Raw genomic sequence first — 15,865 nt, 5'->3', positions numbered from 1 at the left:
GCAATTTGCTTATATATACACTATTGAAAAGTATAAAAAAGGATGAAAGTGTGTACTCCATCCTAAAAAAAAGTTGTTGTCCTCCCCATGCATTAATAATCCTCCTTTAAAATTACCTCTGTTTAGGTGTCAGTGTCATCCTCCAGCTGAATGGATGGGCCTCATCTCACTCACAAGGCCCTCAAAACCTCTCTTCATTGTTTGGAAAAAATGGCTTAAGGAAAGAGAAAAACATTTCAAGGTTTCTAGAGCCCTGGAACCATTGCTCCCACCAGCTGCATGTACCAGTACAGGGAAATCTCTGAATGGTAGCCTAGGCCTAAACCTGTGTGACTTATGGCTTGGCTGAAGAGTTCCCCCTGGATCAAATGACTTGACTGTATTATCTAATGCTGTCCCCTTCGGTTTAGGTTCACATGGAAGAACTACCAATATGTATTGGCCTTTTACTTTGCCATCGACGAGATCAATAAGAGCCTCCATTTGCTACCCAACATTTTCTTGGGTTATGATTTCTATGATGCATTTCCCACTGACAGAAGACCTTGAGAAAATGCTCTGTTTTTGCTCTCTGGAGGGAATCAGGCCCTGCCAAATTACAACTGCCAGACACAGAAACAACCTGTTGCTATCATTGCAGGAAAAATGCCAACATTTTCAGCCCAAGTTGGAACCCTTTTAAAGCTCTACAAAAGCTCACAGGTAAGTGTACTCTCCGGTCAGACAATGAAAGTTGGATAGCTCCTGATGCTATTCTCTCACAGGTGAGAAAAGAAAATGTAGAATCTGGATTTTTGTAACCCTGGAGTCCCTCAACACCTATCTTGGTTGTTTGGACACAATTTGCTTAAACAGAGGAAAAAAGAAACAGGAATTTATTTTGAGAGGTTTTTGCTATAGGGTGTGTGCAATTGCCAGAAAGACAGAGACAGAGAGGCAGAGAGACAGAAAGTGAGAAATCAGTCACTGGGGCCGGGACTCATACTGTGGTCACTACATAGGAGTTCAGTGACAGCCATTATGCCAACTGCTGGTCCCAAGACACAGGAAATTTTTTAAGTAATGAAATTGCTAACAGTACAAAGATGAGAGAGAAAGAAAAAGAGCAGGGGTGGGACAGCTGCTGATATGGTGGGTAATGAAGCTGAATCCCACATGGCTGACTACATGATTCAACTTTTCATCCAGGTAGCTTAAAGAGCGCATTTGACATGTGTGGTTGCAGGTCCAAAGTCCCAATAAGGTAAAACTTTAGGAGAAGGGATACTGTCATGAATGTCACTTATCAGAAATTATTATTTACTTTCCCTCTGTCTCTTTGTGATAAGCACACATGATTCCATTTTCCCTCTAACAAATTAAAAATAAGTAGAGAAGTGGAATCTTTTTTCTTTGAAACATGCCATGTTATTCTCTATATTTAAAAAAAGCAAGTTTCTATAAAATGTCCATATAACAACTTTTTTTTAATCAGCCAGATGGCAATAAATTGCTATCAGTTTAAGTAGTCACAGATATATTTATCAAAGAAGTGGAATCTTTTAAATTTTACCCAAATTTCTGACCATGGCCATTATATTCAAGCCCCTCTGATGGGAGTATCGATGACCAACTTTAAGATGTCTCCTAAATAGTATGCAGCAAACATATATCTACCTCATCTCAGGAGAGGCCTATGTCAGGGGACATTCAGAGATCAATTAGATACAAAGATATAAAAATTTTATTCATTATGTCATTGAACAAAGAAAGGACATTCCAGCACTGGAGAGCCTCCAAGTTGGCTATGGCTCAGTTACAGTAACTGAAGTTTGCCAGCTCCCTCTGGCCTTCCTCACACACAGGTAGGTGGATCTCTTTAAATCACTTCCAGTTACTCTCCACATAACAACTCCACCTCAGAGATTCTTCTAGGGAAACTGTCTAATAAAACTTTCAGGAGACATTACTGGGATACACAGTCAGCTTATGAGAATCCTGTTCTTCAAAAATTACATTTAAGAGGGAACCAGCAGTTAGCGTAATGGCTATGTCGCTGGACTCCCACGTAGTCGACCGCGGTTCGTGTCCCGGACCCGGTGGCTTAAAACTCAAGCCGGGCGTGTGTGCGTGCGTGCCCAAGATCCCGAGAGGAGAATGGAGGAGAAGGGATTGTGGCGTGACCATCCCCCCTGGGGGGTGATTTCTCACTTTCTGTCTCTATGTCTCTCTCTGTCTGTCTGGCGAGCGCATGCGCCCTACAGTGAAAATCTCTCCAAAATAAAATTTAAAAAATTACATTTAAGAAACATCAGACAGGCTAAGTAATTGTGTTTTAAGAAAATATAGGTTGCACTATAGTGATTAAAAATCGCATTAAAATTAATTTTTTTTTCAGAGTTGACATTTTTCTCCTTGACTGCTAGGAAAGGAAACCTCTGATCCATATGTCACATGAGCTCAGGATGGCAGAATGACCAATTTCTTGTTGTGCCATTTTAATAAATATATGCATTCCTCAGTTCCCACTGTAGACATTGAAACAGGTATTGAACCTTAAACTTTTACTCATATGCTTTGGTCTGGGAGCCATACTGTTATTTGGATTAGGCACAGGTCCTTTCTCAAAAGAAACGGGACTGAAAAAACAGTCTTTTGATGCTCGTGATGACAGAATATCATCAGTTCCACAGCATGAATTCTCTCTACTCAATACCCCATTCTATGGTCTTATCAGGTAGAGAATTATCTCCTCCCCATTTAAGTGGGAGAATCCAAAATTTCACAAAGGTCAGAATTAGTTTTTGGTTTTTTTTTTTTTTTTCTTATTCAGGTCACATATGGTCCTTTTGATCCCATCCTTAGTGATAAAGACCAATTTCCATCAATTTACCAGATGGCCACCAAGGACAGCTCTCTGACTCATGGAATCATTTGGTCGTTGCTGCATTTTGGCTGGACATGAGTGGCACTCTATGTATCTGATGATATGCAAGGGGAGCAGTTCCTTCAGGATGTAAGGGCAAAGATGATAGAAAAGGATATCTGTGTGGCCTTTACAGAAAAACTCCCTCCTATGAAAGGTGTCTCTATCATGTGACTTTACTCTTGTGCTGAGGATCAGAGTGTCATCTGCAAATGTGTATATAATCATGGTGATGAAGGCAGTGTCCAGACCCTAGTAAGAGTAAAAGAATTGTATTTAATTTGGGGAAAGGTATGGATTATGAGAAATCTACACTCCCAAGTGTGGAAACGTATTTTTATTAATTTTAAGAAGATGCCATACTTTTTCCACGGAAGTCTATTTTCAAACCAGAAAAGAAAAATTCTTGGCTTTAAACAATTTTTCAAGGCAGGAAATCCTTCCCAATACCCAGAAGATTTTTACTTCAGTAAACTCTAGGCTTACTTTTTTTTTTTTTTTTCGCTCACTTGCTGGATCACTATGTGCCAAAATTGAAAACTGCCCACCAAATTCTTCCCTAGAATTTCTACCATCTGATTTGGACATGATGACCGTGTCTGACTCCAGCTTTTTTTTATCTATCATGCTGTGCCTGTCGTGGCTCAAGTTCCTTATAAGATGCTTTTGTGGAAAATAGAAATGAGATCTCCAGTAGATGCAGACCAGACTATTCTTCCCTGGCAGGTAAACATGAATCACAAGCACTCATAGTATTTGAAAGTATTTTCCCTTTTCTTCTTCTTTTTCTCTCTTTTTTTTTCAACTTTCATCTTCTTCTCTTCTTCCTCCTCCTCCTCCTCTTCTTCTTCTTCTCCTTCTTCTTCTTCTTTTTCCCCTCCTCCTCCTCCTCCACCTCCTCCTCCTCCTCTGCCTCTTCTTCTTCTTTAAGATTTCTGTCATAGGACACATGCACTCATCAGAGGGTGAAAGCGAGGGGGAAAGTGAAACATGACCTCCCAGTGGGTATGGCCACACCACAATCCATTCTACTCCATTTTTATCCTGTGTTTAAGCACACATGCATCCATGCCTGTGTGCTTTCCAAGCTTCCAGGTCTAATACTAGCACTGTGGTCAGCCACAAGAGAGGCCACCATAACCACCACAGCACCTGCTGATTCCTGAAGGGTTTTGCATGTTTGTTTTTGCTTTTTAGCTTCTTTCATAGTGCTTGGGTGCTCATCAGAGAAATGAGAGAAAGAGAAAATGTGAAAATTCACCTTCTAGAGGGGATGGCCATACCACAGTTCCTTCTTCTCCATTTTCCTATTGGGAGTTTGGGTATGCAAACATATGTGCCCATCATGATTTCAAGCCACTGGATTCAGAACTCAAATCAATCAATCATGCTAGGTGATAAGGAAACCCAACGTTCTTAACCACCATACCATATGCTGAGATTCTTTTTTCTTTTTAGACACAGAGACTTTTGCTTTTAGGTACATGGGCTCGTGAGAAAGACAGAGAAAGATAGAAAGTGAGAAATTTCCTCACAGGGGGCCTGCCTATGTCACAATTCCTTATTTTTATTCCTCCCCTCAGAATTTCGGACATGCATGCAGACATGCCCAGTGTAAGGTTTAAGCCACCCCTCTGGAACTTGAACCACCATTGACTAGAAGAGAGTTTAGTGATGTAACCATTATGTCATTCACTGGTCCCTGATAAGGTATTTAAAACACACACACACACACACACACACACACACACACACACACAGACACACACACACTCCTATGTTTTCTTTTCAAAATCAAGATTAGGCAAAATTTACAGAAAATGTTTTTGATTTTTGTTGTTTTTATCTGAGGTATATGGGTCATTGTCTTTTCTACTTAAAGAATTCTGCCAATAGATACTTAACTATTAAAGTATTTGGGGTGACCCTATGACTTGATGATTCATGTAGCCAGATTCCACTTGGCCAACCTTGCAGCTTGAGTTTTGGACCCAGAGTTTGAGAAACACACCAAGAATGTATGTGTTTCTCAACACATATTTGTCAGTGGAGGAGAATGGACTGCTCCATGATTATTTTCCATGAAAGTTGCTTTCTTTCTCTGTCGCTCTGAAAAGTAGAGAAACTACTCTTCTCACAAACTTTTAAAATTCATAACATCAGTACAACGAAATACTGAAAAACGTCAAAGAAAAGATATTTGACAGAACAAAGATCAAAACTGGAAAAAAGCTATGTTTTTTAGGAATACATCCAACATCACAGATTATTGACATAATGATCGTATCTATTTTATCTCTAGTGGTACAGATGCTGTGAGACATAATCCCTCCATGCAATACTCATGATGCAGAAAAAAATGAGTTCTACATAATATTCTAACATGAACTTATGGAAAAAAATTTCTTTTAGACTTAACTGATTTTACCGTCTACAAAAAATCCTGGAGGAAAGAACAGTGATCCAATTTTAAAATACAAAACAACTTTGAGTCATTTAGTCTCAGGCTATTCTTGTTGCCTTATATTTTAAATAAATACCAAATTATGGAACCAGAAACAAGCATGATGATTTAAGTCACCATACTCCCATATCTGTGAATGTGATTTAAACCCTGGACTGGTGGTTTGCTTTTTTACTTTCCCTCTCTTGTTCTCTCTCTCTTTTTGGGGACTAGTCATGCCCTACAGCAAACCTAAAAATCAATAATAATAATAATTCATAAAATAGAATGAATAATTTTAAAAATAAACACTAAATTCATAAATTTTTAAATGAAACATCTTTATCAAAATGGGACAAATACATTAAACAAATTTATTGAGCAAAACAAGTAATTGCAGTATACATACATACAAATAAAGTTGTGAAAGTATGGTTTCTGTCTGATTTACAGCAAGAATGATATTTGAATTACACTTGGAGAAAGTTTGAAGTTGACTTAGAAAGCAAGTCATTTTGTCAAGATGGTTATGTAGATGTGGAAAATATTGTAATGTTCTAATAATTAAAAGACTGAAAGAACAGTTGCATAAACAACAATAGCTAAATATTTTCTGCAAAACAATGTCACCAGTTCAAAAGTTAAGAGGATAAGGTGGTTTGTTAAAAATCTCTTGAGTGAGACCAGAAAATGGTGTGTTGGTTAAGTTGCTAAACACTCACACGACTGATCATTGTTCCAATCCTGGGTCTGGCAGTTTTCTTTCCCACTTTCTCTCTCTCTCTCTCTCTTTCTCTCTCTCTCTCTCTTTTTCTTTCATGAGCATTTGTGCCCTATAGCAAATTAAAAATAAAGATGATAGATAAAAATAAATAAATAACACTGTAAAAAAAAGTCTTTTGTGGGCTGGATTTTTCACGGCTTGAGGCCTAGACTGGGACACCTAAGAAGAATGCCAGACATGAATGTATGTATACATGCCAAAATTCAATATGGAGGGAGACATGGAAAAGAGATTCCAGCCTGACAATTCCCCATGGAGGGATGTTTTCTGTTTTCCCTCTCACTCTCTTTCTGGAAAACACACATGCCCAGTAAGAAACACAACACCAGAAACACCATTTTAAAATTTAAAAGTTTTAAATTTATATTTTGTCACAAATTGTTAATTGTATTGTCAGATGCTAATAATACTCTTACTGAAAGAAGTCCAAAATAAAGATAAAGAACAAAACATATTTTTCCCTTTTAAGGAGCTTTATTGAGATGTAAATAGTTTCCTAAAAAGTACATGTTTAATGTGCATATTTGGATAAGCTTCGAGAAATGCATACCTTTACACTACCACTATCAAGAATCCATCCAGGGACCAGTAGTTAGCCTAATGGCTATGTCGCTGAACCCCCATGTAATCACCCATGGTTTGAATCCTGAAGCCGGTGGCCTAAACTCACGCTGGACGTCTGTGCGTGCATGCTCAAGATCCCAAGAGGAGAATGGAGAAGTAATTGCAGCATGGCCATCGCCCCTGGGGGGTGATTTCTTGCTTTCTGTCTCTCTTTGTCTTTCTGATGAGTGCCCACACCCTATAACAAAAACCTCTCCAAAGGAAAAAAAAAAAAAAAAGAAACCATTCCTATACTGCCTTTGTAAAAATTTTTTCTACAAGGGACCAAAGGTGGTATGTTGGTAAAGACACTGCACTCCCACATGTGAGAGATCATTCCCCCTTGCTAATGGTCATGATGCAATCATTTCTCCATCGCTCCCTCTATCTGCAATTTTGGACATTTACGCACATGTTCTGGGTGTTCTTTGTATTATTATTTTATTTTATTTATTATTTTTACAATTTGAACAGAGATAGAAAGAAAAAGGGAAAGTTAGAAAGCAAGCCACCACATCCAGGATTCAAACAGCAGTCATGTGGAAGTCCAGCACCTTACCGCCACACCACCTTTGCCCCTACCCAGTGTGTTTTGTAAGCTGCTGGTGCAGGACTCAAGTTACCAACTTGACCATGTGTGATTCAGTCACCTTAACCACTCTACAGTCTGGCTTCATCTGTGCCCTTTATGAATGACCAAGATTAGACTCCAGTTAGTCTAAACAAGATTTTAACAGTCTGGATTTTATGAGAATCTATGTGCAAATCACCCTCTGAGAAACATCCTAGAATTTTTCTGATGAGCTACAACCACTCCTCCGTTATTTTTAGGAAGAAATAAAATGAGCTCATCTCACATGAGTCCTGAGCAGGTGACCACTCAGGCCAAATTCAACTCCTACAAAGAAGTAAACTTAAGGATAACAATGTTTAAATAGGGTCAATTGATAGATATGTGGTACTAATTTTTAAACCCTGTCTTTAATATAGCTTCATCCATTTCTGAGGAAAAGTCAACTGACAGATAGCATTGGATACAACATGCCCCTCAATGAAAAAAGAGATACAATACAGTATGATATTCACAACTTTGTGAGATTTTCTAATAACAGTTGGCTTTTGGTTAAAGTAGGTAATTTTGTCTACAGGAGCACCCATGATCAAGGCTTGGTCATCAATAAAGAGGTGATAAACTGGCCTGTTAATTTCAAAAAGGTACAATGTCATTTCAATATAAAATACATACAGAAGTGGGGTAAGCAGATTGCATAGTAAGTATGTCACTGGACTCTCACATCCCTGAATGTGGTTCAAATTCTGGACCTTGTGGCTTGAAATTCATGCTGGATGAATGTGCCCAAGATCCCAGTAGGAGAAAAGAGGAAGAGGGATTGCAGCATAACTATTCCCCCAGGGAATAATTTCTCACTTTTCCTCTCATGGTCTCTCTCTCTCTCCCCTCATTCTCTCTCTCTCTCTCATGAGTACACACTCTCTAAGGCAAAACCCTCTAAAAGAAACAAACAAAAACAAAATAAATACAGAGGGATCTGAACAGAGTTATGAAATTAAATTGGGTGACTGATTTAACTCAGCACCAAATTTGATTTTTATGGGACCAGTAGGTGACATCATAGTGAAGGAATTGGATTCTGCCATGGCCACCCATGCTTTGAGTTCTGGATCTGGTGGCTTGAAAATCATACCTGACATGTGTGTGCACATGCATGCCCCAATCAGGACAGCAGAATGAAGGAGATCATGGTGTAGCCATCCCCCTGAGGATTAATTTCTCAGTTATTCTCTTTCTGACCTTGTCTCTCTCCAGTGAACACACATGACTATGCAGTACCTACAGAAAAATTAATTAAACTCTTGCCTCAATGAAAATACAAATTAAAATAATAAAATGTGCCTTTTACATCCAGACTTTGTGCTACTCAATTTTTCTTATATACATTCTAAACTATAGCAAAACTTATGGTTCTTCTTAGCTGATTTGTTTCCTTATGTATGTTCAAGCAGCAGTGCAATTAATAATATCAGCGAGATGATGGCTAAGTATACAGAACTGGACATTGTTTAATAAGAGAAATATTTTCTGAGAATATATTTTTGTTGGGACCAGCAGTTAGCATAATGGCTATGTTGCTGGACTCCCACATAGTCAACCGCAGTTCACATCCCAGACCCGGTGGCTTAAACTCATGCCGGGCACATGTGTGTGTGTGCCCAAGATCCCTAGAGGAGAATGGAGGAAAAGGGATTGTGGTGTGACCATCCCCTCTGGGGGGGTGATTTCTCACTTTCTGTCTCTCTGTCTCTCTCTGTCTTTCTGGTGAGCACATGCACCCTATAACAAAAAAACCTCTCCAAAAAAAGAAAAAGAAAAAAAAATAATATATTTTTGTGTGTGTGTTTTTGTTGTAGAGAGATGTTCGCTCTAGGGTACATGACCTCACTGGGGAGATAAGCAGAAAGTGAGAAATCATCACCCAGGGGGATGGCCATGCCACAATCTTCTCTTCCATTCTGCTCTTGGGATTTTGGACACACAAAAATGAACCTGGTGTGAGTTTTAAATCTTCTCATCTGAGACATGGAAAGGGATCAACTAAGTGGAAGTCCAGTAATGTAACCATGATGTCATCTGCTGGTCCCCTAGAAATGCATTTTTTTAGAATTTTGTCATTGTATGAACAACATAGATTGCACTTCCACAACCATAGTTGATATGGCACGTTGCACATGGAATCTATACAGTCTAACCTATTATCTTATAGTACCACTATCATATATTATAATATATATATATAATATACATGAAAAAGTAACTTGCTCAATATATGTGTATATATATTATATACACACACATATATATATAAACTATGTGCATATATATTTATATATGTGTGTGTGTATATAAAAAATTACTTTATAACCTGAAATCTTTTATTATTTGTGAGCAAAGTCCTTCTTATCATCTGATATACTGTAAAAACAAGTAGATTATAGATTATAGATTAAAGTACCATTTATATTTTTGTAAATACCATTCATATTTTCTCTTGTCATTTTGAAAACAATTCTTATTTTTTAATATTTATTTTATTATCTCTTATCTTTCTCTTTCTGCTTCTTCCTTCTTCAATTTGCCCATAGAGGGAGGAAGAGGACAAGTGTGAAAGCAATCCACTGGGTTCAGCTGGTTGACTCATAGTCAGTCATGTGTGAGTCTGGTGTCTAAACCACTATAGTACTTGCCAGCCCCATGCATATCAATCTCCATTGTACTAGACTTTTCAAAGCATTGACTATAATCTCAGACAATTAGATTTTGCAGAAGATTTATATGAATATGCTATGCACATGTACTGTGTTAATAGGAGAAAAACAGTGCTCAACTGGTCTCAGAATTCAAAAATAGATTAACCACATGCTCATCATATATCTGTTGACCCATGAGTTTTAATTTAACTTTTTATTGTGTATCTACATATCACATTATTAGGTATTCTAAAATCTAGAATCTAAAATTTTCTACCCAACCAGATATGAAGATATAGTATAAATTTTCTCAGGAACACAACTTTTCAGAGTTTTTACCATGTAAAACCTGCATCGAAATGATTTTGAATGAAGTGATTGCATAAGAGAAGATAATGACACAAGGGATATTTTTAGCCATTTATGGAATAAGGTAATTTGGTATCTTGGAAATATTCAGTAACTAATACATGAAGGGGACGGGCAGGTGGCTAAAGCACCAAACTCCCACAGCTAATTGAGGTTCAAGTCTCAGAAATGATAGCTTGATTTCTCACTTTTCTTTCTCTCTCCTTCTGGTCAAATTAAAAAAATAACAATAAATTGAATAAATAATTATTAAAAAATAATAAAACATAAGAAAGCTAAGTAAACTAGTTTTTAATTAGAAGTGTAATTAAGGGGAGATAGCAAGCAGTATAGTGGTTAAAGATCTGGACTCCCACATGGCTGACTGCAGTTTGAGTCCTGAACCTTGAGGCTTAAAAGTCACAACAGGTATAGGTGCATCTATGCCAAAATTCTTGAGAGGAGAATAAAGATGGGATTGCAGTGCAGTAATCACCGTAGGTGGTGATTGCTCTCTTTCTCTCTCTGTCTCACTGTCTCTCTGGCAAGAACATGCACTCTATAGCCAAGACATCTCCCTTAAAAAATTAATTTAAACATTTCAGGTAATATAGAATAAACAGCAATGAAATACTAAAGGCCAAAATTTTCTTTGAGATAAAGAAAAAGAGAGACATCCCATAAAAACAGCTCATAACATACATGATAATGACTAATAATTTTCTTTTCTTCTCAGACTCCTGAATCTGTGTGTAGCCACAGTTGTGTTCCAGGCTTCCAGAAAATTCCTCAAGAAGGAAGACCTGTTTGCTGCTTTATTTGTGCTTCTTGCCCAGAGTCAGATATTTCAAATCAAACAAGTTTGAAATATAACTACACTGTTATTCCCTACTATTTCTCAATAAAAATGAAAATATTAATATTAGAAATAAAACATAGGAACCAGCAGGTTGCATGGTCTGATCACTGTGCAGGTCCCATGTGGCTGATCACTGTTCAATTCCCAACACTGAGGTTTGAAGGTCACACCAGGTGCATGTGTATGTGTGCCCAAAATCCCAAGAGTAGAAAGGAGGAGAACAGATTGTGGCATGGCCATATTTCCTGGGGTGTGATTTCTAGCTTTCTGTATCTCTGACTTTCTTGTGAGCACACATGCCCTATAGTAAAAATCTCACACACATTTAAAAAAAAAAGAAATGAAACTTAGAACACCATTATTCTTAATTCACATGTTCATTGTTTTGATTTATTTATTTTATAAACACTATTCTACCTATTATGTGTAAGCTGTTTTCTGACCCTGCTCATTCTATTAGGCTCAACTGTGAAACTATTTCTAATGGACAGCTTTGGAGTTTGGTGCTGAGTAAGACAGTGTCAATCTTAGATCTCATACTGGATCATGCTAGTCATGAAAGGGAGGATATGTATTCATCTAGACTACCTGCGGGTGCCTTTAACTTTGAATTTTACTTTTATCCTCAGATAATAAGCACAAAATAATTACAGATAAATTATTAAGAAAATATTTTATAACTTTTTCAAACATGCTCAAACATCTGTGCAGTTAAGTATAAAGAATTGATTACTATTAGAATACAACACTTTGAAATATATTGCAGGAAGAAAAAGAAACATATTTTAAAGATTGAAGACCCAACATTCTAAGAAATTTCACATCTGAGCACGTCAAAATTTACTGTTATACAAAATATACTATCAATTATTTATCAAAATAAAATGTGGTATTGTAAAATATGAAATGAAAAATTATAATAATTATAATCATGCTTCTATGTTTTCCAATACATAAGAAATAAATATGGTCTTAATTTTTCCATAAGTATTTTAAAATTCCAGACAATCTAATAGTAGAAATCGTTTTCTTTTCTTTTCTTTTTTTGGAGAGGTGTTTCACTATAGGGCACGTGCGCTCGCCAGACAGGCAGAGAGAGACATAGAGAGAGAAAGCGAGAAATCACCCCCCAGGGTGGATGGTCACACCGCAATCCCTTCTCCTCCATTCTCCTCTTGGGATTTGGGCATGCACGCACACGCACCTGGCATGAGTTTTAAGCCACCAGGTCCGGGACGTGAACCGCTGTCAACTACGTGGGAGTCCAGCGACATAGCCATTACGCTAACTGTTGGTTCCCAAAATCATTTTATTTTTATCGCTGGTAAAAATAAATATTTATTTATGTTCAGGTTAGAATATACTAAAAATAAGAATACTTATTTTGTTAAAAAATTGCCAAACAGAATAATTGTGCAAATAAGAAATAACAATTGAGGTACAAAGCCAGTCCATGGCATGGCTATTAATGTAGCCAAATTCCACATGACCCAAATTGTGATGTAGGTCCCAAGTGAGATGACTTGGAAAACACCACAAAAGTTTGTATGTTGTTCAAAATCCCAATAAGAGGGAAAAAATGGTGCATAAAGAATTGTGCCATAACCATTTCATGAAGGCGATGCTGTCTCACTTTCTTCCTCTCTGTGTATGTCTCTCTAGTAAATGAATATGCCTTCTTGCAAATTCAAATTAAAAAAAGAAAAACAGGGGCAAGTAGTTGGCCTGAGTGTTAACGTTCTGGACTTCCACATGAACAGCCATGGTTAGAATCCCAGACCTGGTGACTTGCTTTCTTACTTTCCCTCTCTTTCTGTCTCTGTCTCTCTCTGGTGCGTGTACATGCCCTATACTGATTTTTAATATAATATTAATAAAATTCAATAAGTAATACTTTAAAAACTAAAACTAGAAAGGAAATATGAATAGAGAAAGAAAGGGTTTTGGACCCAGAAGAAAACATACACATGTATGTGGGTACCAAACCTATTCCTGAGACAGAAGCCAGGAGTATCTGCTGACTCTTGGAATAGGAATAGGTAGTGCAAGAAAAAAAATGTGATTGACTACCACTCTAATTCTTATTTTTCTAAAAAGCTTTTATTTAATTTTATTAATTATTATTATTAAAATTTTCTACAGTTCATGTACACTAATCAGAGATGAGAAAGAGAGAAAGAGAAAGGAAAAGTGAGAAAGCAAGTCACCAGGTCTGAGACTCAAATTGCAATAAGCCATGTGGGAGTCTAGAACCTTAACTACCATGCCGCCTGATGGCTCCCACCATAATTGTTTGAGAAGATATTGGGTTGTTGGAAGAGTTATGATGTAGTTTTGTTCTATGCAAAAAACATATCATGGCATTTCTGACAACCCAATATTATTGCCTAAGTACTAGCAAATATAATTAAATAAATAAATAATAATTTAGATAGGATTAAATACATCACTCATTTTTTGTAATAAAAAGTTAACTGAAACACAAATATGCCTGTATATGTAATCTCTGTGACTGCTTTCCTGCTCCATATCAGTAGAAGTGAGTAGTTGCAACACAGACCTTGTAATGTACAAAGGCAAAAATATTACCAGTCTCTTAAAAAATTAACAATGTTTTAATATTTATATAAGTGGATGCCTCAAAAAGAACACTGTATCCTTTCATCATATAAATAAAATACCAGTTTCTCAAAAAAATACCTCTATAGGAGCAATTAAATTCCATTCAAGATTCATGTTTTAAATGAAAACTGTTTTCACTTTCACATAGAAATGTTTATGATAATATTGACAGAAAAATAAAAATGTACAATGAGAAAAGTCTGTACACAAAGTAACATGTTATATGCCAAAAAAATCAATAGAAATTAGTATAGAGATAGAATTTAGGCTATTTCAGGAGAATAAGGTGAAGTTATCTTTCTCTGAATATTAATAAGAAAACTATTCACTTCTATTGGGATGAACAAATATGATAAGCCATAGAAATATAAGGTTTACCATAAGGAAAACTTGGGTGAGTGTAGAGAAGAGGTCTAGAATAAATCCTCATCCTTGGTAACATTGTTGACAGCCACAAGATGGGCCAATGAAGATCCTTATATGTTGAAATCTAGTTTCAGATGACTTTGGTGTTATCTACAGCTGAAAGAATTCTCCCCATGTCATCAACACACGCTCTTAATTTGGTATGACTTGGTATTACCTCAGGGATGTATCTGTGGAAAATTACATAAAAGTGACCATTTCCTTCAACATGACAATTATTTTGTGAATGTAAATTGCTAGATCTTTGTTTTGTCACCAGATGCAAAGCAGTGTGTCCAGTGCCCAGCTCAAGAGTATCCAAACAGTGAAAGGACTCACTGCCTCCCCAAGCCTATGACATTCCTGGCATTTAAGGATGCTTTTGGGGACAACCATGGCCTGCATAGCTCTGTGCTTCTTTGTCTTCACAACTGTTGTTTTGGTGGTCTTTGTGAAGCACCAAGACACTCCCATTGTCAAGGCCAACATCCAGGCTCTGAGCTTTATTCTGCTCAGCTCCCTCTTGCTGTGTTTCCTCTGCTCCTTGCAGTTCATTGGCCATCCTAACACCATCACCTGTGTTCTCCAACAAGTCACATTTGGCCTTGTGTTCACTGTGGCTGTTTCCAGTGTTTTAGCCAAACAATTACTGTGATTCTGGCATTCAAGGCCATGAAGCCTGGAAGAACAATGAGATGCTTGCTGTTATCAGGGGTCTTCAATTTTGTCATTCCATTTGCTCCCTGATCCAAATAATTACATGTGGAATCTGGTTGGGAACCTCTCCCCCTTTTGTTGACATAGACTCACACTCTGAGCCCAGAAACCTCATCATCACGGGCAACAAAGGGTCAGTCACTGCCTTCTATTGTGTCCTGGGCTACCTGGGCTTCTTGGCTCTGGGGAGCTTCAATGTGGCTTTCCTGGCCAGGAAACTGCCTGACACAATCAATGAAGCCAAGTTCCTCACATTCAGCATGCTGGTGTTCTGCAGTGTCTGGGTCACATTTGTCCCCATTTACCATAGCACTAAGGGGAAGTTCATGGTGGCTGTGGAGGTCTTCTCCATCTTGGCCTTCAGTGCAGGGCTCCTAGGCTGTATCTTTGTGCCCAAATGCTATATTATTCTCTTAAGACCTGATAAGAACTGCTGGAAAACTAAAAAACAGAAGACTTCTCAAATAAAAGTAAGATTTTATCTCATAAGCCTGTATCACAATTTTAGGGTTTTGGATGAAAAACATACTATTTGTATATTCTCATATTATAAAGTAACTGAAGATGACTGACTTCTCAAATTAATTTTTCAAAATTATTATTGTATGCATCTAATCTTTGACAGTTACTAAACTTTCAATTATGAATGGTATCTTAGATTAATGGCTATATTTTACATTGTGGGTACTAATTAATTGCTAATTTTTAAAAAATTATTTACTGTGCTCACCTATAAAGATATTTACTTCTCTACAGTCAGGAATAATTGAGAATGTGTGTAGAGATGCTCTTCAGAATTCATTAATTATATAAAGAGAACCTACAAAAGATATCCAGAAAATCAAAGTTATTGTCGCTTTCAGTACTTAAAATCAGTTGTCTTCTAAGGGAACCAGCAGTTAGCGTAATGGC

The 15,865-nt window shown here is 37.2% G+C and overlaps 1 pseudogene; it reads left to right on the top strand.

Annotated features, from left to right (window-relative positions):
* Positions 1-645: 645 nt before the first annotated feature.
* Positions 646-15,423, top strand: LOC106733610 (vomeronasal type-2 receptor 116-like; annotated as a pseudogene).
* Positions 15,424-15,865: the final 442 nt, after the last annotated feature.

Source organism: Tupaia chinensis, unplaced genomic scaffold, assembly GCF_000334495.1.
Source record: "Tupaia chinensis unplaced genomic scaffold, TupChi_1.0 Scaffold144233_1, whole genome shotgun sequence".
Taxonomy (NCBI): domain Eukaryota; kingdom Metazoa; phylum Chordata; class Mammalia; order Scandentia; family Tupaiidae; genus Tupaia; species Tupaia belangeri.
This window is presented reverse-complemented; position numbering and strand designations above follow the sequence as displayed.